Source organism: Vidua chalybeata, chromosome 10 (genome assembly GCF_026979565.1).
Source record: "Vidua chalybeata isolate OUT-0048 chromosome 10, bVidCha1 merged haplotype, whole genome shotgun sequence".
In the NCBI taxonomy this organism is placed as follows: Eukaryota; Metazoa; Chordata; class Aves; order Passeriformes; family Viduidae; genus Vidua; species Vidua chalybeata.
Window position 1 is genome coordinate 20406120 of NC_071539.1, and position 26147 is coordinate 20432266.

The following is a 26147-nucleotide window of genomic DNA, read 5'->3' on the forward strand; positions in this document are numbered from 1 at the left end:
GCCCGAGTTCAGCCCCAGAGCCTGGCCCGGAGCAGGGAATGGCCATCCTTGGGTGCCTCTTCCCTGAGGGTTCGGTGCCTCCTTAAGCACTGCCCTTGGCCTGGAGATCTCCAACTCGCTGCTGCAGCAGGGATGGGATGTGGTGTTGGGGTGGAAAGGCTCAGGTTTTCATTTTTTCCCAGTACAGCAGAGTCTTGGGGACATTCCAGTAGGTCCACAGCGGCAGCAGGGACTGGGGCAGGGGCTGCTCCCAGCTCCAGTGGTCAGGTGGCTTCACACACACAGCGCTGCTGTGGCTGGGCTTTGGTTAAATGGCAGCAAAGAGCTCGAGCTGGCAGCTCCTTCCCTCTCTGCATGGCCAGCAGTGGGAGACCAGATCTCCAGCAGACAGCCCAGATCATCCATCCATCCATCCATCCATTGTCCATCCATCCATCCATCATCCATCCATCCATCATCCATCCATCATCCATCCATCCATCCATCCACCCATCCATCATCCATCCATCCATCCATCCATCCATCCATCTATCCATCCATCATCCATCCATCCATCCTCCATCCATCCATCCATCCATCCATCATCCATCCATCCATCCATCCATCCATCCATCCATTGTCCATCCATCCATCCATCCATCCATCATCCATCCATCCATCCATTCATCCATCCATCATCCATCCATCCATCCATCCATCCATCATCCATCCATCCATCCATCCATCCATCCATCATCCATCCATCCATCCATCCATTGTCCATCCATCCATCCATCCATCCATCATTCATCCATCCATCCATCCATCCATCCATCCATCATCCATCCATCCATCCATCCATCCATCCATTGTCCATCCATCCATCATCCATCCATCCATCCATCCATCCATCATCCATCCATCGTCCATCCATCCATCCATCCATCCATCATCCATCCATCCATCCATCCATTGTCCATCCATCCATCCATCCATCCATCATCCATCCATCCATCCATCCATCCATCCATCCATTGTCCATCCATCCATCATCCATCCATCCATCCATCCATCCATCCATCCATCATCCATCCATCCATCCATCCATTGTCCATCCATCCATCATCCATCCATCATCCATCCATCCATCCATCATCCATCCATCCATCCATCCATCCATCCATCCATCCATCCATCCATCATCCATCCATCCATCCATCCATTGTCCATCCATCCATCCATCCATCCATCATTCATCCATCCATCATCCATCCATCCATCCATCCATCATCCATCCATCCATCGTCCATCCATCCATCCATCCATCCATCATCCATCCATCCATCCATCCATCCATTGTCCATCCATCCATCATCCATCCATCCATCCATCCATCCATCCATCCATCCATCCATCATCCATCCATCGTCCATCCATCCATCCATCCATCCATCATCCATCCATCCATCCATCCATTGTCCATCCATCCATCCATCCATCCATCCATCCATCCATCATCCATCCATCCATCCATCCATCATCCATCCATCCATCCATCATCCATCCATCCATCCATCCATCCATCCATCATCCATCCATCCATCCATCCATTCATCCATTGTCCATCCATCCATCCATCATCCATCCATCCATCATCCATCCATCCATCCATCCATCCATCCATCCATCCATCCATCCATCCATCCATCCATCTCTGTGTATCTGCTTTAAGCCAGGTTAATGCCTGCAATGTTGTCTCAGCTGGTGTTTCTGTCCCCATTTTGGCAGACACAGAATTGGTGTCCTTGACCACCACGCACCTCTTGAGAAGATTCTCCTGGGCTGGGGAGAGCAGAGGAGCTTGTGGCAGGGTGGAGAAAGCTGAGAGTGCAAGGAGCTCCCAGTGCTGGCACCATTGGACCTCTCCCTTGGGATTCTGCAGGCCTCTGTCACTGGCAATTCGTGCCTTGGCTCTTTAGAGTTCACCTGGGGATCCAGGGATGAAGGAAAGGCATTGCTGCCTCTCCTTCCATGGAGCTTTTACAGCCATTGAGGTTCATTGAGTCGAGAGAACATTCTGAGCTGGAAGGGACCCACAGGGATCATCTAGTCCAGCTCCTGGCCCTGCGCAGACACCCCAACAATCCCACACTGGGCATCCCTGAGGGCATTGTCCAAACTCTCCTGGAGCTCTGGCAGCCTTGGGGCTGTGCCCATTCCCTGGGAAGCCTTGGCAGTGCCCAGCACCCTGTGGAACAAGAATCTCTTCCTGATATCCAAGCTAAACCTCCCTCCTCCCCCAGTGACAGGACCCAAGGGAATGCTGGAGGGATTTACTGTAATATTTTTGTCAGCAACATTGAACTCCCTGCTCAACTCTACCCCGTCCCTGACCCCAAACCCCTGCACTGGGTACACCCTGAAGGGAATGCTGACTTTCCTTCAGGCTGGGAAGTGCTGGTGTTACCTGCCCTGGCCACTGCTGGTCCTTGAGCTTCCCATCCATCCCCCTCCCCTGCTTCCCCAGAGGAGGGGAGCGCGTGGGGTGTGCGAGTGCACGGGGGGCGGTGAGAAACCCCAGACACACAAAAGCTGGAGGAACCACCAGCAGCTGTAACCCTGGCAACTGTGTCTCAGCATTTGAATGTAATTATACCTCGAACGTGATAAACACTCCCAAGGACTCCTTATGTGGAGATCATACTAAACAAGTCTTTGAAATTACCCTCATCAAATATTGATAGAGGGAGAGTTTAAAAAAAAAAAAAAAAAACAAAAAAGGAAAAAGGGAAAGAGAGAGAAAAGGCAAATTCTTGCTCTTGCCCACGGGTTAATGAGGATCTGTTGGTTTATCACCACGGTGCAAACCCCGCCGAGAGCTCCAGAGCACTGCAAAGTTAAAAGTGGGGGCGGGAGGAGAAGAGAAATAAAACCATCAGGTGAGGCAGCTCTATTGATCAGCATTTTGTTTTATGTGTGGCACACAGGAAAGCCATCCCAATAAACACCATTTATCTTGCCCAGCCCTGGCAGACAGGGTTTAATTGCTCAGGAGCAGGAGTGGGCGGTGGAGAAGGGGCGTTTCTGAGGTCCATCAGCATGGAGGGTTGTGTTGGCCTGCAGAGCACTGAGCATGGGCATCTCCTCCCACCTGCAAGCTTGGACACAGCAGGCAGAGTGTTTTCCATCAGGAGAGCAGGTGGAAGTCCCAGGTGGTTTCCAGCAGCAGTGGATCAGGTGTGTAGGAACATCCCTGGAAGTGCTGGCCCAGTGTGGGATGCTCCTTGCTGCTGCTCGTGTCCTACCAGCACCCTCTGTCCTTGGAAAAAAATCCACCAGGGGCCTTCCCTGGCTCTGGTGCTGTGCAAAGGGAGGGAGCTGGGCTGCAATTGTCTCCTCTCCTCAACCAGGTAGGGCCAAGAGATGCACTAAAAAAAGGGCATGAGTGGAGTTGGGATGGGCTGCTGTGCTCAGCAGACGCCCTGTGTGATGCTTGGAGGAAGTTCGGTGAGCAGAGCAGCTTCTTATCTCTTGAGTGATCTCCCAGCAACGTGTGGGGCTGGGGAGAACATGGGTGAAGAAGCACCAGTGCTGCCCAGCAAAAGGGAGCAGCTCAAACTTGGAGCAGAGGCTCTGGAGGTGTGGAGAAGGAAGAGGAGAGATAAACAGCTCTTCATCTGGGCTCTGCAGGCAATGAATGCCAAGGAGAAGAAAGCTGCAAGGGCCAATTTTGTGAATTGCTTGTTGTGAGGTACTTGGTAACTTTTTGAATTGGCTTTTAACAGGGAGAAGAAGCAAACAGGGGCCCCGGGCTGCTGTTTAGTTGTTGTGAGTGTTGGTTGATCTGCCATAACCAAATCTCACCGAGACCTGGAAGCAAAGGTGTGTTTTCTCTGTGTGCTGGGGGTGGGGATGGTGGTGGTACTGATGTGCTTTCACATGACTGAAGGTTTTATCACTTGGGAGAGGTTTGAGGAGCAAACCTGAACTCCAGGAATAGAGGCAGCTGTTGACATCCCCGTAGGATCCCTGTGGGAACAGTGGCCAGTGCTGTGGCCAGGGGGCACTGGGAATGCAGCCAGAGGGCAAACAGCATTTTAATAGGAATGAGGGAGGCATGATGGGATCTCCAGCTTGGTGGAGAGGTGCACATCCCTGCTGGAAAACCTCCCTTCCCCACTGAGCATCTCTGTTCCTGGCAGACCTGCACCTAAAACAGTCTCAACACTCTCTGAAAGGACCTGGAAACATCTCTTGAGCAAGAAAACTCCAACCTTCATCTCCAGCCACCCAGATCTGCAAAGTCAGCCTGATGCCAAGAGATGTGCCAGGATAGGTGCCAGCCTGTGATCGAGCAGGATTGGCACGTTGTTGAGATCCACCCAATGTGTCCCCAGCCCTGTGCCAGGGCCAACTTGGTCCTTGTGCTGGGCACAGTGGGCATGGCTGTGACACACAGGCACCAGAGCTCTCTCAAGCACTGCCAGCTGTTTTATGAGCTGCTTGGAAGCAGCTGGAAAGCCCTGTAATGCCAGTGCTCTGTATTAGTTACTGCTGATGCAGCTGGGAGAGGAAACAGGGAATTGCAGCTCTGAAAGATGTTTTGGGCATCTCTGGTCCAACATCAAGGGTGGGTTTGTGGAGCACAAGGCAGCTGTGGTGCAGGAGTGGGAAGCAGAAGGTCTGCTGGACTTCTCCATGCTGAGAGATGATTGTGAACAGCGTGGAGCATGTTGGAGGGAAAGAAGAGCTGGGATTCTAGGTTGTGATCTGAAATGTATTTCACAAAATATTCAAAGAAAGCTGCACTAACCCCATGGCTGCTCTGCCTCCTGCTGAGCTGCTGGCTGAAGCTGTTTCCCATCCAAGGACGGATTGGGGTGGATCCTATCCCGTATGTGCTGGTGATCACTTGCTGTTAGCTGGAACAGGGAAGAGGGGTCTGGACAACATGTTGGATCTGAAGCCTTTGAGGGGGGATCCAGATGGTGTCTGCATCCCTTGTTTATCAGACTAAAAATAAAGAACTAAAGAAAAATCTCAGTCTTCCTTTCCCACTCTCCTGCACTGGAGTCTTTGGAAGGGATGCCGGTGGTTGTGTTCCCGCACAGCCCCCCCGGGAGATGCTCCTGCCATCAGCAGAAGGTGCCAGGGGCAGTGCAGATGCTTTGAGGGGGAGTTGCTGTGTGAGGGAGCTGTGAGAGGTGCGACAGGAGGGCAGATGTGGTCACACATCACCCGCGGTGCGTGCAGGGAGGAAATATCAGCTGAGGGCAAAAAAGACGCTTTGACCTTTCGGAAGAGCTGTCTGTGTGAGGTGGCTGGGGTGCAGTGAGCCATTTAACAGAACAGCTGAATCCCTGGGCTGAGCCACGCAAGGACTACCCCAGCAGAGGAGCTGCTGCTCCCAAGAAGGCTCCCAGGGTTCATGCTTAGATGGTTCCTTTAAAGGTTAATTCTCACCGGCAGCATCTGGAAGAAAACTGCGAGTACTCAGAGGGAACCCAACCCACTCCAAAGAGTCTTCACGTTTGTGGTTCTTTTTGTCTTTGTTTTTTTAAATGTTAAAATTTGCTCTTATTCATTTCTCGAGTTAAAAATAAAGAGAAAGCAAATGGAGAGAAAGCCGGCCCTCCCAGCTCGGCTCCCGGTGCAGAGGCACAAAGACACAGCCGTGCCATTGCCGGAGTCGGCAGCGCGGTGGGCTGCGCTTCCCCCTGCTCCAAGGTGGCAGAATAAAGAGCTCCTGCAGTCACCTTTCTTTCCAAGAGTTGCATTGTTAAGCCCTTCCGTGGGGAAATCCAGGCAGTGTAATTGCCCTGGTCTGACTCTGCCCGCTGAGCCGCCTGAATTAAGTGGGTGTTCTGGCATCCCGAGCCGAGCCTTGTGGGAAGTGACCTTCGCCTTCCGCCGCTGCTCCCTGCAACCTGCCGCTAATTAGGATGGAGAGAGCCCTCCTTTGTTTCCAAATAGTGGTTTACCTCTGTCTCGGCGTTCTGCCGGGAGCTGCCCGGTGTGACTCGGTGCATAATGAGCGCGGCGCAGCGCACGGCCGGGCTCCAGCGCCGCCGAGCGCGCCTTTCAACCGCGCCGAGCCGAGCGGCGGGAGAGGCTCCGAGCCTATTCACGGCACAGCCTCTCATTAAACAGCGTCTCAATTAACATCTCAAACGACGCTTTGTTTAAAAAGAAAAAAAAAGGAAAAAAAGGAAAAAAAAAATAAAAGTAAACCCCACCATTTCCATGGCGCCTTTCATCCAGTATTTGCAAACTTGGGAGCAGCATCAATGGCCGTGGTGTCACATAAGGGTCATCGCTGGAGCCTGCGGAGATCTGCGGGGTTTGGGGAGGTGTCAGGGGTCCACACAAAGAATCAAGGGCTGGTTTGGGTTGGAAGGACCTGAGAGATGATCCAGTTCCAACCCCCGAGCTGTGGCCAGGGACACCTTCCACTAGGAATGGGCTTTACCTGCTCTTTGGACTATTTTCCCAGGTCTGTAATGGCCTGAGAACTGCCTCGGCTGCAGGCACTGCTAAAAGGGGAACGAGGAATTTCTGCCTTTTGGAAAGACACTTTTTCCAACAAGGACAAAGATGATCAAGTTTTCAATGGTAAAACTCAGCAACTCCCTTGCAGGAGAAACTGAATATGGGACACTTAGAGGGTTTAAGGCAAATTTACTCAGAAAGAGGATTAGCTAAAATATGTTGAAGATCTGTGTGAACACCCCCACTAAAATGGAATCCGGTTTATCGGCATTTGTGTTGGAAATGAGCTTGGTAAACCAAATTAATGTCACTTCAGTTCTGAGTGAGAACAGTCTGCAGGGATTTCCTAACTTTAAAGCAATGCACTTTAAATTCACACCTTTAACTTTACCCAGTGCTCCCCTTGAGCAGTTTGCCACATCTGCTGACAAGGGGACAAGGAACCAAACAGATTTATGGGCATGTGTGAAAAACCTTTGCCCACGCTCTAGAAATACTCAGTCCCCAATTCTCCTGAGACATCTTGGATCAAGGGGATCCAACCCAAAAAGCATTGGGTTGGGTGAGCAGTGGGTTGGAGATGTGTGTGCAGACAGCTCGGGTCCCAGGAGGCCACTGATGCTGTCAAAAAGCAGCAGTGGCTGCTGCTGCTGCAGATCCCACAGATCCCATGGCAGGCTCCTGGCATGAGCAGCTCACCCTCAGACACCTGTGGAACCTGCTGGGTAGGGAACTGAGCGGGCAGAGCAGGGCAGGTGTTGCCCTGGGATTGGCCAGGGGCTGACACCATCCTTTGGTGGCAGGACCTGACCCCTCTGGGACAGCTGTGTGGCAGGAACAGGAGGAATGTCCCTACACCAGAAGCAATGGGAAGAGCCACGCAGTGAGCAGGTGCTCAGAGGAGAGGTATGTGCAGAGACAGTGATCCACCCTGCAGGGCCTTGGGGTGAAAAATCCACGTCAGCTCAGCCTCAGCAGCATCCTGCCCAGGCTTAGGGATGGGGTCCTGCAGGCCTGGCTGGCTGCCCTGGGGCAGAGGAGCTGCTCTGCACGGAACAGGATCTGCACAGAACAGGATCCAGATCCCATCTGGCTCTGGCTGGGAGCTGGCTGTGCAGGACCAGATCTCAGCCACCCCTTGGGCAGCCCCAGCCGAGTCCCCTCCTGGCTGTTCCAGGTTCACTCAGTCTTACCAGGGAGCGAGGGCGGCGCCTCGTCCTCCACAGGTGCTCCCTGAGGATTACCTGGCGTGAGCTTTCCAGGAATTGCCACCCAGCAAGGGGAGTGCTTGGCAGGGCAGGGCTCAGACTGCCCACCTGCCGTGTCCTTCTCTCCTCACCAGTTCTCCCTGTGCCCTTAATGCTGCTCAGAGATATCGGAGCTTGGATGGTAGCGCTGAGTTGGCAACTTTTAATATTGCTGAAACATAATCAGCTTTTGCTTCTACAGCAATTAGCATGTTATTACCCATAATGTTTTGCATGGCAATTTTGTTGTAAACATTTGTACTAATTCACCATAACCTAATTATTTTTATGACACATAATTATGAAATATTTTTGGAGGAGGAATGGCTTAATTTTCTATTTATACCATTATTTCCTGGAAGTGTCAGTTATTTTTACATCAGGAAACAGCATCTCCCCCCTTCCCCAATTAGCCCTTTCTATTTACTGCCTCAGCTTGCCTGTAGAGCGCAGTTGCTGGGACCACGTTCTCCTGGAGCTGTGTGATGGATTCTAGGAGAGCCTAATTGAGCTGTAATTTGTGGGAGCGTGATACGTAAATGGAGGAAGGTAACAAGTGGTTTTCTTTGCTGCTCGGCGGGTGGCTGTGATGATTCCCAGTTACAGCATCTGCCAGAATGACCCTTTCCAAAGTGTTTAAGGAAAGAGTGATGTGAAGGTGAAGCTGTTGCCTTAGGACTATGTTTTTCAGGAATGCCAGCACCCTGAACTCGGAGGCAGGACCTATTGAGGGAGATGCTCTTGAGTTTCATAGAACCATGGAATAGGCTGAGCTGGAAGGGACCCACAGGGATCAAAGCCCTACTCCTGGCCCTGCCCAGGGCACCCCAACAATCCCACCCTGTTCATCCCTGAGAGCGTTGTCCAAACACTCCTGGAGCTCTGGCAGCCTTGGGGCTGTGCCCACTTCCTGGGGAGCCTGTTCAAACCCTGACCATCCTCTGGGGGATAACCTTTTCCTGATATACAAGCTAACCTTTCCCTGGCACAGGTTTGGACACCAGTAACCTACTGCTCTGATCTTGGCATCCGTGGAGCAGAACAACGGAGAGACTCCCCAGCCCGCTCTGTCTTCCAGCCCGCTGTGATTGTGGCAGTGTGGTGAGCAAGGCCGTGGGGGGTACCAGATGTGGTGGGGATGCCTGGAGGGCCAGGAGAAACATCTGGGCCATGCTTTAGGCTCCAGAGAAACATCCCAGGCCTGAGCTACAGAGGGAAATGCAACATGAATGTCTGGAGTGCAGCCGTGATGAGCCCAGCCTTTAGGGAACGCTGCAGGATGATGGGAGAGGGGGAGCTGGATCCCTGCAGCCAACGTTTAGTGGCAAGAGGCCTTCCTTAATCACATTCACGGAGGCACCGTGTAGAAAATTCCGAATTCAGGCTTACTCCTAACAAGTATGAAACTTGGCAGGCTGAAAGGCTTGTATATCTTGTCTGATCTCCAGTCTGGAGAGGTCTCAAAACGGAGCCATGTGTAGCGCATTGACATCTTAAAAGAATTTCTTAAAAAAAAAAAAAAAAAAAAAAGCATTTTTAGATGACTGTATGTCATATAAATGAGATTTATTTCAATGCCTGTCATGATAGTTGAGGCAGTAACAAATCCAGTAATTGCTGGTGCTCTGGTCGTGTATGCTCTGCATGTTTAACTCAGAGATACATTTTTGCAGCAAGTCTCAGGTTATTGAGTCAATCCCGTTCCCATTTTTCCTGTCTCCTGGCTGCTGAAGGTGGAGCTGCACGGTGTGTTAGGCACGTTGGGCAAGGGGAGTGTTGCAAGCAGGCTGCTGTCTCAGAACCTGCCTATAATTACCTGTAAATTGTGTGTAACTGATGGGGACCGTGGAAACTGGGTTAAGAAAAACTCACTGGCATTTTAAAATCATTCTCAGTGCTGGGTATTAGTGCACAGTCACACTTCAGGAAAACCTACAAGTAATCAGAGGTGCAGAGCTGAAATGATACAGTGGATTTTGGGACTGCAAGACCCGGGAACTGAAGGGGGTGGTTGTGTGAGGAATTTTAGCAGCTCTAAGTACAACAGACCCCCTCAAAAGTGACTTGTCCAACAGCCCTTCTTAAACGAGGTGGCTTTGTTCTTTGGTTATTCACTGCCTGTGAGAAAAGAGAAGGTGACTTGCCAAGTTCTTTCATCTCCAAACCCCAGTGTTATCCTTGATCTTTCCACAGAAGTAATGAACTGAGATAGTGTAAAGACTGTCTCATGAAATGTCTTGAAAATGAAGTGAACTTTGCCCTGGGTTATGATCCAGCTGATATTGCCAGATCTTTAGGAGAAATTGAATATTTTGTGCCCAGCTGTCACTGTGACTTTTTTTTTTCAGGGATTATGCATCAACAAGGTTATTCTGGGCATCAACAAGGTTATTCTGGGCATCAACAACAGTTAAAAATGTGTCATAACATGATATGGCGTTTGATGTCTATCAGCAGAACTCCCTTAAAGGCAGCATCCTGGGCAGGTATTTTGGGGTTGAATCAAGGATATCTAGAAGGTCTCAAGTGACTGGCAGTCACACTGATAATGCAGGGAGGCCACTTTTGCACGGGATGACGTTTTTGCAGGGGACCTGTAAGAGGTGAGCAGGACAAATGCAGCCTCAGTGGATGGAAATGGGTAATTTTAATTTTATTTTAATACTCTGGGGAATTGTGTCCTGAGTGGGAGCAAGCAGAGTATATTTCTGTATTTTCAAAGTATCTGGTAAAGATCAGACTAGTCTAATCTAATGCTATGGAGGTCAGGAAATTGGAAGTAGGGGCTCATTGCAGTGGAGAACTTTCCCAGTGCATGACTGGAAATAATACAGTCAAGAGTCTCTGATATACTCCAGGAAATATCTGTTGGGTCATGGCACTGCTTTGTTTTTTGCAGGAACAGGTGAAATAAAAGCCATAAAAGGAGGCTAAGACAAGGGACACCTCTTCTGTGTCAGGAATCTTATGAGAAATCCATCCCTTATCGCTGCCTGAGGTGTTATGAAGACTGAGTTAAATGTGTGTATGACCACATGAGCCAGATCATATTTGTGAGAGGAGACAGATTGATATCATCTAATCACAAAAACACCCCAAAATATTCCACCTGCCTCACTGGAGAGCACATTCACCTCTGCCTCTGTGACCTGCTAGGCCGCGTGCTTTAAATACCTGTGAAATTAATCCTTTATTAACATACATTGGGAACTGCCTTGGCAGGGGTGAGATGGGCAGCCTGCACCAGGAGATCTTATCGAAGCATCTGCCTGGGAGTGCTCATCAAAACAGATTTTCAAATGGCTTTTAGCGGTTGTGCAAGTGTCAGAGGGCTTGTCCACGGTGCCTCCAGCAGTGAGGGAAACCACGCGCAGAGCTGACAGGTACCTGGTGACCCCAAAGCCAAATCTGTGTGATCTCATAGCAGCCCTGAGCTGCTCTGATTTTCCCTGAAAAGGGATTTGTAGTCCTGGGATCTGGAGGGAGCATTGCAGGAACCAACAGATGGGCTTGGAGAGACACGGGGAGGCGGCTGAGGCCTAAGTGTTCCAAATTTATGGTGGCCATAAAAACCTGTGGAAATGATGGATTCTGCTCATTGCTCACGCGCATAGTGACAGGTTTTCGAATAAAGCAGTAACTGATAGCCCCTGGGCTGGGAATTGAATTTCTCCTTTCATGATGTCATCATGATGTCATACTTTATTGCCTGTAATTCTAAACCCCATGGCTGTTGTCAGCATGCTGGGTTCACGTGTGTGACATCACATGGGGTTTCAGCTCCGGTCTCTGATGGCGGCGCTCTTCTAACCGTCATATAAAGTGCTTTCCTGTCCTGATGGAAAAGTTACGGCTTTCCTGGGGCGTATCGTGTTCCAGGCCAAATGCTGTCGTGGCTGAGGAGGGAATGTCATTTGGAAAGGTCTTTAGAGGGCAGCGAGTGCAATCCTCAGTGCTGTGTATTCAGAAAAATATGGGTTTTGTGGCCTGGAGGATACTGTCACAGCGAGAATGATTGTTTGGGGATGAGAGGGTGACTGACGCATGTAATCCTTGTGTCCTTTGCCTCCTCTCTCCCAAAGGAATATTGAACTGCTTTTCTCTAAGGACAAATAGAAAGGAGAGGAAATATGGACTCATGCATGGCCAGGCTGGTTAATGGATCCTCATGTCCTCCTTCAAACACAGCCTGTGCTCAAAAGAAGAATTTATGAATAACCTTCCCCAGGTGATAAGCAGTGGACCTCTTAGTTCTGATGAGATGCATTTTCCTCCTGTCCTGGGAAAGTGTGTCTTGCCTCTCCCAACCTCTGGCTCTGGGATTTAGGGAAAGGTGCTCCCAAGGGCAGGAGGAGCACAAGCAGCAAAGCCAGGCCTGAGTGTTGGCTGCTTGGATTTAGTGAGTGGTTCAGGTATGGTTACCATGGTGATACACCTGGGTTTTGTAGGCACACAGTTTGTGGTGAGTGGGAGTGGGGCTGAGCCTCATCCCCAGTGGGCACAGCTGTGAGAAGCAGTGAGCAGCACTGACAGCAATGAGCCATGGGGTGCCCAGGGGCACTGACCAACCTCCAAAGGGAACAGAGGGCACACAGGGGCACTGCATGAACATGAGGGGATAAAAGGCTGGGCTAAAGAACAAGGGGAGCAGATGTTTGCAGCTTCTGAAGTGCCATGTTGTTGCTGTGTATGGGCAGATGCCTGAAGCCTTCTGATGAGGTGTGGTGTTACTCTGTATGGATCAGTGCTTAAAGACTTCTGAAATTGTGTGGGGGTGATGCTCTGTGTATCGTGGCCCTCTCACCTGTGCCATATGCTGTGACAGGTTTTAACCATGGTGGAGGGAGGAGGTGTGGCAGGGAGCTGTAAGCCTGTGTTCCCAAGGCCTGAACTTCACAGGAGTGCTCAGCAGACCGTGTTGTGGTCTGCCCACAGTGGAGAGCCCAGAGCATGTGTTTTACCAGTATTCCTTCTTTGCAACGCCTATTTTCTCTTTTTGTTTTGGAGAGGACAGGCTCCAGGAGCAGATCCCTTGTTTGAGCACACCCTCATCCCCTCCAGCCCTTGGAATTTGTATCCATAACCCCCCTGTGCTTGTTGTTTTGGAGTGAAAGGTTTATTTTGATGCTTCTGCTATGTCCCATCCTCCCTTCAGCCTCCTCCCCGTCTGGCTGAACTGAGCCTGGATTCCCTGGAACAGAAGGGTAGGCACAGGGGTGAAGTCTGTCTTTCTTTTGCAGAGCTTGTGGCAGCAGATTGCAGGGTTTGCTGTCAGTTCATTAATTACAAGGGCATTAACTTCCGAGGCTAGAAAACACTGGAAACACAAAGGTTGCTGCTTGGATGTTATAAATAATATATTGGATAGTTTTGAATTGGTAGAGAGCTCAAAAGCTGCCAAGGTTTCCTGGTAACACCTGGAGCTCCTCTGTGATGGGGCTCAGTTATTGGAAGAGCCTGTGCTTAGCTGGCCAACAGAACTTGTCCAGTATGGAAATATAAAGAGTCAATGTGGGATCCATGGTGTGGGGATGACAGGTTAAGCTTGGTGTAATTCCTGCTGCCAGCTTATAGGAACAACCCTCCAGGAGTAAAGTGATATTATTGTTGGATATGCTGCCCCAAAACTGCACCAGGAAACCTCGAGAAGGTGACATCAAAGATCTCACTGATACTTGGACTCTTTGGTGAGTGCCAGCTATTGCAGAAGGAGAAAACCAAAGCAAAGACAGAGCAGCAACAGCAGTGACACTGATTCTTGGTTTTTTTTTAGTGTTTTAATTTTTTTTATTAAAAGTGCACCCCTGTGGCACAGCTGGCTACTTGCTCAGTGCAACAGCACCAGAGAGGAAATTCCTTCCCAGGGCTCACAGGTGATCAACTTACACATTGAAGCATGAAGTTTGATTACCCTTGTAACATTTTATTAGCTTGCATAGCTGCAAATGTTATTAATGCTCATAAAATTATCCAGTCCTTTAAAATGTCTGTTCCACTGGTGTGCGTCTCCATAACTTCCTGGGGCAGTGGATTCCAGGAGTGACTGTGCTGGGTCAAGTCATATTTCTCTTTTATTTCTCTTCGATCTACAGCCCTTTTGTTTCATCAGATACCCCCAGTTTGCTTTTAAATTATGGGGAAGGCTAATGTGAGGCAGCAAACTGGTTTTGATGGCAAACTTGCCTCTTTCATGGACTTTGTTTTTTTTAGTGTACTGATATTCTCATGTATAGGATGTATTAATAAGTAATATATGTTAGTGTCTATCTGTAGGTACATGAGTATACCTGAAAGTGTGTGCAACTAATTCTGTATAAACACAAACTCGTGTATTTATTATGTCACTTGAATGGGTTTTTTGGGTGCCAGTGGTTTGCTGCAGGCATCTCACTCCACTCTCTGTGTCTCTGAGGGATGTTCTGGGAGGCAGAGTAATAACAGGGAAGAAAAATGTGGTTCTGAGCCGTGTGTCAGCAGACTTCAGACACGATGGGGCCCGTGTTTCCAGACAAACCTTTTTAGCTAATTAGCTGAGTAAAAAATCTATTTCTCTTCTTAAATTCCCTGCCATCCATCCACCTAATAGAGTCAAGCAGCTCCATATTGTGGGAGTTACGCAATAAATCATCTATCTCCAGAATTTATCTCATCGCTCCCAGCCGGGGCTCTCCATCTCTCTGTCCACAGGAGCTGCCTGGTTGCCCATTCTGGCTGCTCCCTTCTGGCAGTGGCTGTAATGGAAAAGTGCTGGAGTTCTGCTCTGGTTCTGGGTGTCCCTTGGCTGTCCCCCAGCAGCTCAGCCATGGCCATGTCCCTACTTGTCTGTGGGTTATCCTACAACAAACTCCTGGGCAGCAGGGGCTCCTGTGGCTGTGTGGTCTGGGTGACCTCCTCACCCTGGGCTTTGCAGCCCGTGTAGGGTCTGAGCTGGTCCCCAGCATCACCTCTGGAGCCAGGATGGATGAGGGATGGGACTCTGGAGAAATCAGAAAGAGTTGTCTTGACTTCAGCATCACACAGGCAGGAGGATACACCCCCAAATTTTGGTTGTGTGGTCAATTGAGTGGGAACATCTCCTCTGGAAAGACATCTGAGTCTCATGGACCCATATGGCAGCAATTTTCACCTCAGGTCTGGATTTGAACATTGCAGCTCCAGCCTGCGGCTGTTGGATTGCAGAGAGCAAGAGCAAAGAGCCACTAACATTGTTTTGGGTAGCAATGCCTGGACTGGAGTCAAGTTGCTTTTTAACCTTCTTCTTAGCAAACTAAATTGACTGAACTCTTTCAGGTTCTCACCTCAAGGCTGGTTTTTCACACCCAAAATTTATTATTGTAGCTATTGTCTGAACTCCCTGTTTCTGACAATACTTTTTTTTTTTTTTTTTTTGTAGGTGTGAATACAAGAGCTGGACAAAATGTTCCTGCCAGCACCTGGTAGTGATGTGAAACATGACTCCCTTTGTACTCCACTGGGCAGGGGGGGTGTGGGTGGCTCAGCTTGGTGCAGGAAGCTCTGTTCAGCCAGGTGTCCACCCTGACCTTCCCTCGCTGAGCCCCCTCATGTCCCACTGAAGTGAGCTGCACTGGCAGGGACGTTGCATGTGGGTGGGCTGTCAGTCCTTAGGGATGACAGACTTTGGGGTGGATAAAGGGTGAGCTGGTCACTGCTTTGCTGGGCTCTGCTTTTGTTTGCAGCTCTTGAGATGTTTGAGGAATGTGGAGTCAGCTCTTCTGGCTGGAGGAGCAGCGCTGCCGCGTTTTGTTTACTCTGTTTACAACCTCATGTTGTATGAAATGTTTGAACCCTCATTAGTTTACCAAGAAAAGACATTTCCTACAGCCTGGTGACCTGTCCTTGGCTGGAGTTACTGTGCTGTTATCCTTTGCATTTCCTACAGATGCTCTCAGCCATTTTTCAGCACGTCACTGAAAACTCTTGACTGTGAGTTGAGAGTTGCTGTGATCCTTCCCCTGGTTTGTGCATCTTTTTACTGTCTTGCTTGTTCTAGTAAGAGAAATTAAATTGTTGGGCAATGATTTCTGAAACTGCTAAAAAACAGAACAAAACCCCAAGAAAATTCTGAAACAGAATGGTTTTGTTGGCGAGAGTGAAGGTTTGTAAATATTTATTCTTCATGAGGAAGAAATATCAGGCTGTTGTGGTAGAAAATACCCAGGCAATTCAAATTTAAAGTGACAGCCACTATGCAGGAACTGGGAGCCTGCAGAAATGTCAATAGGTCAGGCCCAGTTGTTGTGCTGGCATCAAGCTCCTCCACCATCCAAATCCAGCAGAGTGCTTTCCACCCTGTGTTGTTGTTTGGAAAACAGTCCCAAGTGTGTTTGTATCTCTGTGCTCCTCTCAGAGGATTATCCTGCCAGCACCCAACCTGTGCTGCAGAGAGCTGCCATCCCAAAACCTGCCTTGGGATCGTATTTATGCTGGATATTCTGGAAAAATTCTTCACTGAAAGGGCTGTCAGGCACTAGAACAGGCTGCCCAGGGCAGTGGTAGAATTCCCATTTCTGGAGGGATTTAACAGACATGTGGCTGTGGCAGTTGGGGACATGGGTCAGTGCTGGCCTTGGCAGTGCTGGGGGAATACTCAGACTCAATGGTCTTAAAGGGCTTTTCCAGCCTAAACCATCCTGTGATTCTGTGCAGTTTGGATGCAAGGAGAAGATCTTGAAAACCTTCTTCTGACAGGAAAACCCCTATAGCAACTGCATGCAGAGTGTTCTGTAGGTAGAGTAAGGCATGGAGGAGGCTGTCCTGAGAAGGACAGAATAAGCATGGATGTGGGACATGGGTCATTGGAGGGCCTGGCAGTGTTGGGGTAATGGTTGGACTCGATCTTAAAGGGCTTTTCCAACCTTAATGACTCGGTGATTCTGAATATCTCCTTCTGCTAAGGTGTGATGGGAAGCCCCACACTCAGCCATCCCCTCCCTCTTGCTCTTGGCTCTGCTTTGCCATGCTTTCAAGCCAGGTGGAAAAGTGATCCCAAACTACCTTCCCTGACTCCTGCCAAGGCTCCAAGAATTTAATGGGTTTTGCTGAATGACCTGGTGCTCTCTAGACCTCCCTGGTGCAGATGACTGGCATTAAGGGGTAGATTTCCTGAGTGGCTCTGCCTGGACAGACCCCCTGGAAGCAGCATGAGGCTTCCAGAATGTGTTGACTGCCTGAAAAGTCTGCTGGGGGCTTGGCTTTCCAGGAGATTTGCTTCCTGCAATGGAATGAGGCTCCTATTGCACGCTGGAGTTTTGCAAGGCCAGGGCTGTAAGCTGGAAGTTGTGCACAGGAAGTTTTTTCCAAAGAAAATTAAATAAATTGAAACCGTGGGGAAGAAACTGAAGGCATGACAAGGCCTTTGTTCTGCTTTGTATTCTTGCCTAGGAATGCTCTGCTCAGCTGTGCATTAATCTCTGGTTTACTGTGCAGCCTTGGTGCTCACTCACCAAACCCTCAAAGGGGGTGTGTGCACAGGTATTGGTGGAGGTCACTCCACCCTGGAGCTGCAGGGCTCCAGGCCCTTTTTGTGAGCAATAATTCATCGCTGCTGCGGCGCCTTGATTTCCCTGTCAGAGCGGGATGTGCCGTGCCTGGACAGCGGGAAGGAAAACTGGGAGCTGAACCCAGCAACAGCCCCTGCAACCAGAGCAGCCGGGATGAAACGGCTTCAGCGAGGAGCAGCGACAGCCACGAGGAGCCCGGCGCCTCCTTAACTGTGACCTTGGTGATCCCGAGCCAGAGGTCGGGCAGCGGCAGATCCTTTCAAACATCAGATCCTCTCCAGCAGCTGAGAATTGGGTGTGGGGCTGCTGGAGAGCTCTGCTGCAGCTTTGGGCTGGGGATGTGATGAGCATTAGCAAGCTGCCTTCTTTCCTCTCTGCCTTCCTTCAGAGCTGCAGTGTTTGGCAGGAATTAATGGATCTGGAAAGGGATGCTGTGGTTGCGGACTCGGGTCGGGTAGCAGCAGGCCTGGAGGTGACAAGGTGGCTGTGCCAGCTGTTTGACAGTCCTGCCCAACATCCTGCAATTAGAGTTTTGCAGAGCACATCCCTGTGCCCTGAGCTGTGATATTTCCAAATTTCAGGCCTTGCTATTTGGTCCTGTGTCTGAGCTCCACATCATGGAAATGGACACCTAATGAGCCCTAGGTGATTAAGCTGGGCTTGCCATGCTCGTGTTCCACCACAGCCACTCCATCTCTGCTGCTCTGGTGCCTTTCCTCACATCCCTGACTTCTGCAGGATTGGGAAGAGAAGGGAATTTTTATCCTCTCTGCGGGGATTGCTGGACTCCAGGACGGTGTGGGTGGGTGGTAACGAAGGATCTCTGAGGCCCGGTCTTTAGAGCATAGGGTTTATTGTAAAGGATGAAGGGCCTTGCTTAGAGTTGCTAGCCGCAACTCGTGGCAGGCCCAGGGAGAGCGGGGGGAGAGATGGTGCCAGGTGGGTGTCCCAGCAGGAAGGTCCAAGAGAGAGCGAGAGAGAGAGAGAGAGAGAGCGTCTGGTCCCTCGGCCACACCTTATCAGGGGGCTTCAAGGTGGGCTGGGACAGGACTTGGGCCAATGGGGTTACAGACATCGGATACTTCAGGGGAGGGTTACAGGTGAGGGATGAACCATACATTGGGGGGTGAGACAGGACATTCCATTTGGCCTTAGGATCTATCAGAAAGGGGGGATTGCATTATTGTTTTCGGGATGCTCAGTAATGAAGGTTTGGTATTTCAAACCTTGTTTTCATCTCGATATCTGTATTCTCTGATTCTTTTGCCAGGCCCTCATATTTATAGGGCCTTGCTATTTCATCTTCCCCAACACTCTCCCATGCAGTTAATTAGGAAGCATTCCAGTATGTGCCGTTTGGTGGGGAGCATATCCAGGCTGTTCAGCAACACTAGGAGAGAACAGACCCTGCAGGGAAAGCAGGAATTCCTGACACCACTCCCTGATTTGGGATGAGCTCAAATTCACCATACTCTAATCCTTCAGTCTCAAGATTGCGGGCCCTCCTGTGATCATTGGCACCAGCGAACAGAAAAGCAAGAATCATCTGAGAGTGGAGGTGTTGGTCTGTCTGTGGCCTGGCGCTGCTGGCTGTGTGTCCCATCAAGGACTCGGAGCAGGATGGGGGATGCTGGGTTCAGGGGGAATCAAATTCCTCACCAACTCCGAGCTGTGTCCACACAACAGGGCAGCAGCAGCCGTGGGGAAACAGATCAGTTGGGTAGGGCAGAGAGCAGACTTGTCCTTTGGGATCAGGTGAGCCCTGTGGTGGGATTGGGCTGTGCCCTGGAGCTCTGGGAGAAGCTCCCACACTCAGAAGGTGCCCCTGACCTGAGAATGCTGTGAGGGCAGCAGGTGTAGCACCACACATGGTCCAATCGTGCTCCTCAGAGAATCACAGAATCCTTTAGGCTGGAAAAGCCCTCTCAGGTCACTGAGTCCAGCCATTAACCCAGCACTGCCAAGGCCACCACTGACCCATGTCCCTAGGGGTGGGGGCTCCACCACTGCTTTGGCTGTCTGTGGCAGTGCTTGACAACCCTTTCTGTGAAGAAGTTTTCCAGAATATCCAACCTAAACCTCTGCTAGCACAACTTGAGGCCATTTCCTCTTATCCTATTGGTCGTTATTTGGGAGAAAAGGCCAACCCTCAGCTGGCTACAACCTCCTTTTAGGTAGTTCTGGAGAGCAATTATTCTGTGTTTTCTCACCAGCAGCTGCTGGGGCTTCACAAATGGGAAAGGGAGGTGGTCCCTGCACTTCAGGCAGGGCAGGGTAATCTGTTTATGCTTGATTGACACTGGGAAAGCATCACTGAACCCTTGTGGAGGGGTGGTGGCTCATTAGGATTCAGGCTCTGTTGCTCTTCATCCTCTGTAAAATGCAGCACCTGGCAGGATCACTCACCTCGACCCTCGGTGACAGAAAGAGACGGCCACCAGCTCTCGGTCACCAGTGGGGCATGTCACTGGGAATGACAAACTGGGGGGAAGGGCCACGGGGTGGGGAGAGGGGGATGGCACAGTGAGAAGAAACATCTGACTTGGCTGAGCTCAGGGAAAGCTGAAAGGGCAGCTGCTGTTGCATGAATAATTACTGTTGTCCATCCTCTCCTGGACAGGCAGACAAGAGACTCCTCCTGCCCATCTCCTCTGGGTATCAGGAGCTGCAGACATGGAGTGGTGTGGGGCCAGGAGCAGTCTGCAAGCTGGGCCATTTGGGACACAAATGCCTGGTTGGGACAGAGCAGTGGGTCAGCTAGCCCAGGTCCCTGCCTCCAGCAGCAGCAGCAGTGGGTGCTCTGTAAAGAGAACACACAGGAATGATTTCTCTCTTGCCATTCATTCCAGTTGTGCTCAGAATCTCCAGTCAGTGGAAGGGGTAGTACAAGGTATCTGTCTTGTCCCTTTAATCTGTTTTTTAATCTCCAGTCCATGAATCTGTATAATCTCATTTTGCTCCCTGCTGGCCCTGTGCTTTGGTGCTGATTTCCCATTCCCCACATCCCAGCTGAGTTTGGTGTTGTGCCATCACCTCTGTACAAGGGTTCAGGAGTCTCCCTCTCCCAGCCTTCCCTGATGAGGGAGACTGGGAAGGTTGAAAGTGTTGCAGGGTGGTCCCTACAATTTCATCATCACCTGCATCTTTGTGACAGGTCATGAGCTTCAGCTTCCTCCAGCTCAAACTGGGATGGCCATAACCTGGCACCTGGAGGGAGCAGCTCAGTGTGGTGCTCTGCCAGGTCCCTGTGTGTGGGAACATCTCCTCTCTGTCCTGCTCTGTTCCCATCTCTTGCAAGCTGAAACTCCTTGGCTGAGGCAAGGGCTGAGCTCCTGGAAATGAGAGTTTGTTCTTGCTGACATGACTTGTGATCTTTGCTCCTGCCTGAATTAAGGGTGACCCCCCGACTCTGGGTGTGCTGCTCCCACCCAGGACTCAGTGGCTCTTCTAAGCTGGAGCTCCAGGCAGAGGGATGAGAGATGGTGTCTGCTGTTAATCTGCGTTGATAGGTAAACTCTGAGTGGGTCACTCCTCTGGGTAGCCACTTCTTCACAGTCATTGACCTTTATTTGGTTTGCCTTATTTACTCAGGTGGTGAATTAGGTCACATTGAAGTGGCTCCTGTTAAACTGAGCAATGGCCACTTAAATCTGGAGTGACTGTGTCCACACAGAGGTTAATGCAGTTTAATCCAATCACTTTAAACCTGCCCTTGCTGTTGTGAGGAGGGATTTCCATCAACATCCCTGCTCAGGTCTGTCCCTTGGTGAGGCAGAGGAGGAGCAGGCTGCTCCCAGTGGGCAGTGCTTGGAGAGGGGAGCTCGGCCCTGCTGTTCCTCTTTGCCCAGAGAAGGAGTCCTGGTTCTTGGCAGGGTGGATCTCTGTTTGTATGTTGATTTAGAATTCCAGCTGAAGGAAAATGAATAATGCTTATTGCTGTCCTTAGACTCCCTTTAGTCTCTGTTTTTACAGCTCTTGACATGCACAGGACAGAAGAACAAGGTTCCCAAGAGGAGCAGAGTTAACTAATGAAGTAAGAAACTTCCTGATCATTGGCAGGTGCTGGAGTATTGTGCTAACACTAACTTCATCCATCTTGGGCTGAGTAATACGAAATTATCAAAACAGGAATGGCAGAACATGCTCCTCTGGGACCTGGAGATGGTCCAGCTGCAGCAGCTCTGACCATGACAATTTGGTACAGCTGAAGCAGAATTTTTTCTGGATTGTTCTCTTGCTTGGGATGGCTGGAGCTTCTGTCTAGGGCCACTCCTCTTCTGCACCATCAAGACGTTTGCAATTGGTGGGGAATGTATTAACTACCAGGAAAAAAAGTAACCATACCCCAGTAAAATCAGGATACCAGGGCTCTTTCTGTGCTTCAGTCCAGAGGATACCCCTCCCTCCCTGCCTTCTCCCAGGGTGTTGGATGTCTAAAGACTGCAAAGTGTTAACACACTCCAGCATGGCTGGAGGGAGAACTGCTCTCCATGTAGATCCCACTTGAGATCCTTCCTAAGCCTGCAGCAAAGGCTCAGTATCAAACTCTGGACAAACCACATGCTCTCAGTCTCTGAATACCCCCCCTGGCAGCAGGACTGCACCCATCATCTTGAAATGGCATCCACCACCCATTCCCACTCCCCATGCACTGTTCAAAACCCCGTGGCTCCTTTGTAATGCCAGGTAGGATCAGCAGTGGATTTGCCATGAGATCAATCAGCCAGGATCAGTTGGATGCTCTGTCAGCAGCTATCCCTGTGCTTAGCATCACTGGCAGGATCTAATATTAATTAGTTGTGCTGGGTGTGGGGAGGATCAGCTGCCCTGCAGAGCTCAGCCCAGGAGGAGGCATTTACACTCTTATTTCATGGGGTCACAGAATGTCCTGAGCAGGAAGGGACCCACAGGGATCATCCAGTCCAGCTCCTGGCCTCGCCCAGGACACCCCAACAATCCCACCCTAGGTCTGAGAGCACTGTCCAAACACTCCTGGAGCTCTGGCAGCCTTGGGGCTGTGCCCATTCCCTGGGCAGTGCCCCACCACCTCTGGGAGGGAGGAAAATTTTCTTGATATCCAGTCTAACCCTCACCTGACACAGCTCCAGCTGTTCTCTGGGGTCCTGTCCCTGGTCAGCAGAGGGAAGGGAAGCTGCAAGGTTGATGTTGTCCCTTCCATCCAGCTTAGTCACCCTGAGCCCAGCTGGGACAGATGCTCTGGTCTGGCCCTGGGGAAGGCTCGGGCTGTCAAGAGCTGCTTTGGGTGGCTCTGACAACTTTTGTCCTGGAAGTGGATCACTTCGAGTGTTTCCTCTCTGAGGAAAGGTGATTTTAACCCCTGTAGTCTATGAGTAGAAGGGAAGAGAAGAAGGGGAGGAAAACTGGAGTTGTGTGGTGGCTGAGATCAGCAGGAAGTCACAGCTGTCCCCCAGACCTGTAATACACAAACTTCCCTCAAACTGAGCACTTCATGTGCAAGGAAAGAGGTGACTGATAACAGAGATTACCCTAATGAATAAACAAATGTTTTAAAAGACCCACTCCTCATGCAATGAGTTATTTTTAACTTAGTGGCAATTTGCATGTGAGTCAATTTGCATACATTAAATACATCTCCCCTTCTGCACCAAGCTCCCCCTCCCCTTCAGTGCAGCATCTCATTATGGGGCTGCTGGGACTGGAGAGCTGGTGGCTCTGGAGGGGATATTAATTTGCCCAATGCGTGCTGTGTAGGTTTTTATCACTTGCTGCACATTGGACCTGGTGTCTTTGAAGTCACCAGTGCCTCCAAGGGCCTTCTGCTTGAGGTGGTTGAAAGGGAAAAAGAAAGGAAGGGGAGGGGGAATCACCAGGGGAAGAAAGGAGATTGTTCAGCTGGTGTTAACTTGACAGAAAATGAGCAATGCAGAAACCTCTCCCCTCTGCCAGAGAGCTTGGGTGTTGTGAGTGGGGGTTGTTTGGTTTGCTTCTTGTTTGAGGTGAAATTTGCCATCTTCCTGGGAGCCACAGAGAAGGAGGAATGGGCCAGTGAGAGCCCCAGGAGGAAGCCATGGTGTGGAGGCAGAGATGGTCTCGCTAGGTCTGTGTTGTTGTGGCTTTGGGGGGGATGTGGAGGTTTCTGTGTGGAAGGACCCCCCCAGCCATGGTTTGGTACTTGGAGATCCCCACAGGGGCTTGGGAGGTGGCAGAGCTCTGCCTCCAGGAAGGGTTTGGGCTGGATTTTAAGAAAAAGAAAGAGCAGTCAGGCACTGGAACAAGGTCCCCAGGGGGGTGATGGAGCCACCATTCCTGGAAGCGTTTGAAAAATGAGGAGATGTGGCACTTTGTGATGTGGCTTAGTGGGCAAAGAGGAATTCAGTCAAAGGTTGGACTTGATGGTCTTGTCTTTTCCAATCTGAATGATCCAATGATTCCATGCTGTGGGAGATGCTGCCACCCCCTGCCTCGGTTTCCCCATGAAACAGGATTAATGATGCCAACTGCTCTTAGAAGACTTCAGGGCATGCTCAGAGCATGTGGTGATGGAGAACTGGTGGAGGAACTATTCTCCATTACCTGGATGTCCGTTTGAGGGGTGTTGTGATGAAAACACACAGGTGTCGTGACATCCTTGTGTCTTTGATAGACAGAGAAGTCACTCTGCTGCCCTAAGATCAGCTCACAGGATTTTGAAATGCTGCTGATGCAGTGGAAAAAGCTTTTGCTGTTGTACAGCAGAGCCCAGGGGGGTTTTCACAGTTCCAAGTACTGACCAGAAACTCTGGAAATGTTTCGAGGAAGGAATGAAAAAGAAAATTTCTTTCAATTAGTTCAGCATTTTTCAGCCAGTTCTGGTTGCAATCAAGAACATTATACTGAGCTTGAGTGTTTCTTTGAAAGAGCCTTACAAAAATCATCCAGGGAAATGAAAAAAGGAAGTGACCCAAATCTAATCTAGACTGATAGGCTGCAGAAGACTTATCCTCACCAAGTAACAAGGTCCCTTCTCTCTTCCCATGTAACAGAAGTGTTAGCCAAAGCTCCTGCAATGTGGCAATTCAGGAATAAATGTCAGCAGCTCCTCCCTGCAAAGGAATATTTGGATGTCAGCAGCAAGAGGCAATGTTTCTGATAAACTGATGCAAATGGGGTGCTGGGATCAAGGCTGGGATCAGCGCTGGGGAGCTCTGATCTCATGCAATTTCCATGCTTTGAGGGTGCCCAACCTCTGCAGAGCAAAGGGTCTTGGACAGGTAGTGGGCAGCCCACCCCATCCTCCTTGGGAAACCCTTCAGGGAATCACTGGTTTTGGTCCACACAAACACCAGCCAAGGGAATGAAGAGCATGGCATGTGGTTTTGTTAACTAGAGAGGGTGGGGCAATCCATATCCTGCTGCAGCAGCCTTTGTGCTGTGTGTGCAGCAAAGGAGAGCTCCTGCCCTTCCGAGCGTGGGGCAGGGGGGTGACAAAGGTGAGTGAAACATCTCACCTTGGATAGCGAGCATGGCTGGCCAGGAATGAAAAACACTTGGTGAAGGAGGATCTGTTCTATTCAAGCTGGACACTGTGAGTCCAGTGCAGCTTGTTTCCAGGTCCCTTGGGCAAAAAGGAAGCGTCAAACCGAAGGAGAGGTGCCTGTGGAAAGGCTGATCTCTGCCTGGAGCCGTGCAAGGCAGCTGCTCCCAGCCTGGGCTGACAGAGAGGGATGGATGCAGGGTTGGAAGGGTGTGGTCAGAGGTGTTCTTTTGGGTGTGTTGTGATGCAGGGTTGGAAGGGTGTGGTCAGAGGTGTTCTTTTGGGTGTGTTGTGATGCAGGGTTGGAAGGGTGTGGTCAGAGGTGTTCTTTTGGGTGTGTCGTGATGGACTCTGGGCCACTTCCCTGTCTCCAGAGCGTCCCGTTGCCTGCCAGGCAGTGCCTGGATGTCTCCACAGAGGGAAGCCACCTCCAGCCCCCACAGACTTGGCAGCCTGGGCTTGTCCCCCTTGGTCAGAACCAGCTCACCCTGCCCTCCTGAGCGCTGTTTGCAGAGGGCACATCACAAAACGTGTCCCCCGGAGGCCGCCCTGCCATACAGGATGTCATAAGAGCTGCCGAGTGAAGTATCCGGCCCCGCTCCCTCCTGGCTGGCCCCACTGCCGGGATTGTTTCCACGGCAAGAGAACAATACCTCTCCTTCCATCCAAGAAACGTTTATTACATGATCCGTTTCAGATGTCTCTTCGGGGAGGAGGGGAAAGCAGAGGAGAAATAGATCTCTTTTTTACGGCAGCACGGCAGGATCCATCCCGTAATGGATTAATTATCCCCGCGCACAGGAGGGCTGGGGGGGTGTTCGGAGCAAGCGCCAGGGTTGCCTTCCAAGAGGAGCAGACGTGGATATTTCTAGCCTCCTTTTTCACAAACGAAAAGGGGTAATTAATTAATCTGGAAGCTTTCATGTTCATTATAATTCCTTCCCTCTCCTCGTTTTGTTTCTCCCCTTCGATTGTACGAAATGTGGGGAAAGGTAAAGAGTTTAGGGGCCTATTATGCTGCTCCTTCCCGAGCCCCTGTCAATCTCCCTGCTTGCTTTCATACCTCTGCCTCCTTTTCTCTCCCTTTAAAGCCCTCAGAGGTCAGAAACATTTCCTGGTTTTCCTTTGCATGCCCTGAAGGAAACGGTCTGGGCTGGATTATCTGCAGGTATAAACCAGCACTGATGCACAGGCTCTCTCAGCAGAGTGTTCCATGCTTCTGGAAGCTCCTTCCATCCATCTCATGGGCCAGGGAGGAGAGCCATCCATTGGGCCTGCTCCTCCTCAGCTGGGGAGGAAGGCACAGGATTAATGCTGACAATACAAGCACTACCTAGGTAAAGACAGAGGCCCCAAAGCCCAGGAGGTAAATGCTGTTACGATGCCATTTCCCTGTCCTTTCCTGTTTTTTATTTC

The 26147-nt window shown here is 50.4% G+C and overlaps 1 long non-coding RNA gene across 2 annotated transcripts; it reads right to left on the reverse strand.

The window, feature by feature from the left end:
• Positions 1-20781: 20781 nt before the first annotated feature.
• On the reverse strand, positions 20782-25625 carry LOC128792978 (uncharacterized). 2 transcript variants are annotated; one of them, XR_008432622.1, is made up of 5 exons: positions 24706-25625; positions 24204-24300; positions 23792-23996; positions 22330-22581; positions 20782-21145 (listed from the first exon to the last, which is right to left on the reverse strand). It is a non-coding gene; the product is annotated as an uncharacterized LOC128792978 (long non-coding RNA). The 2 variants fall into 2 exon arrangements; XR_008432623.1 differs by lacking the exon at positions 23792-23996.
• Positions 25626-26147: the final 522 nt, after the last annotated feature.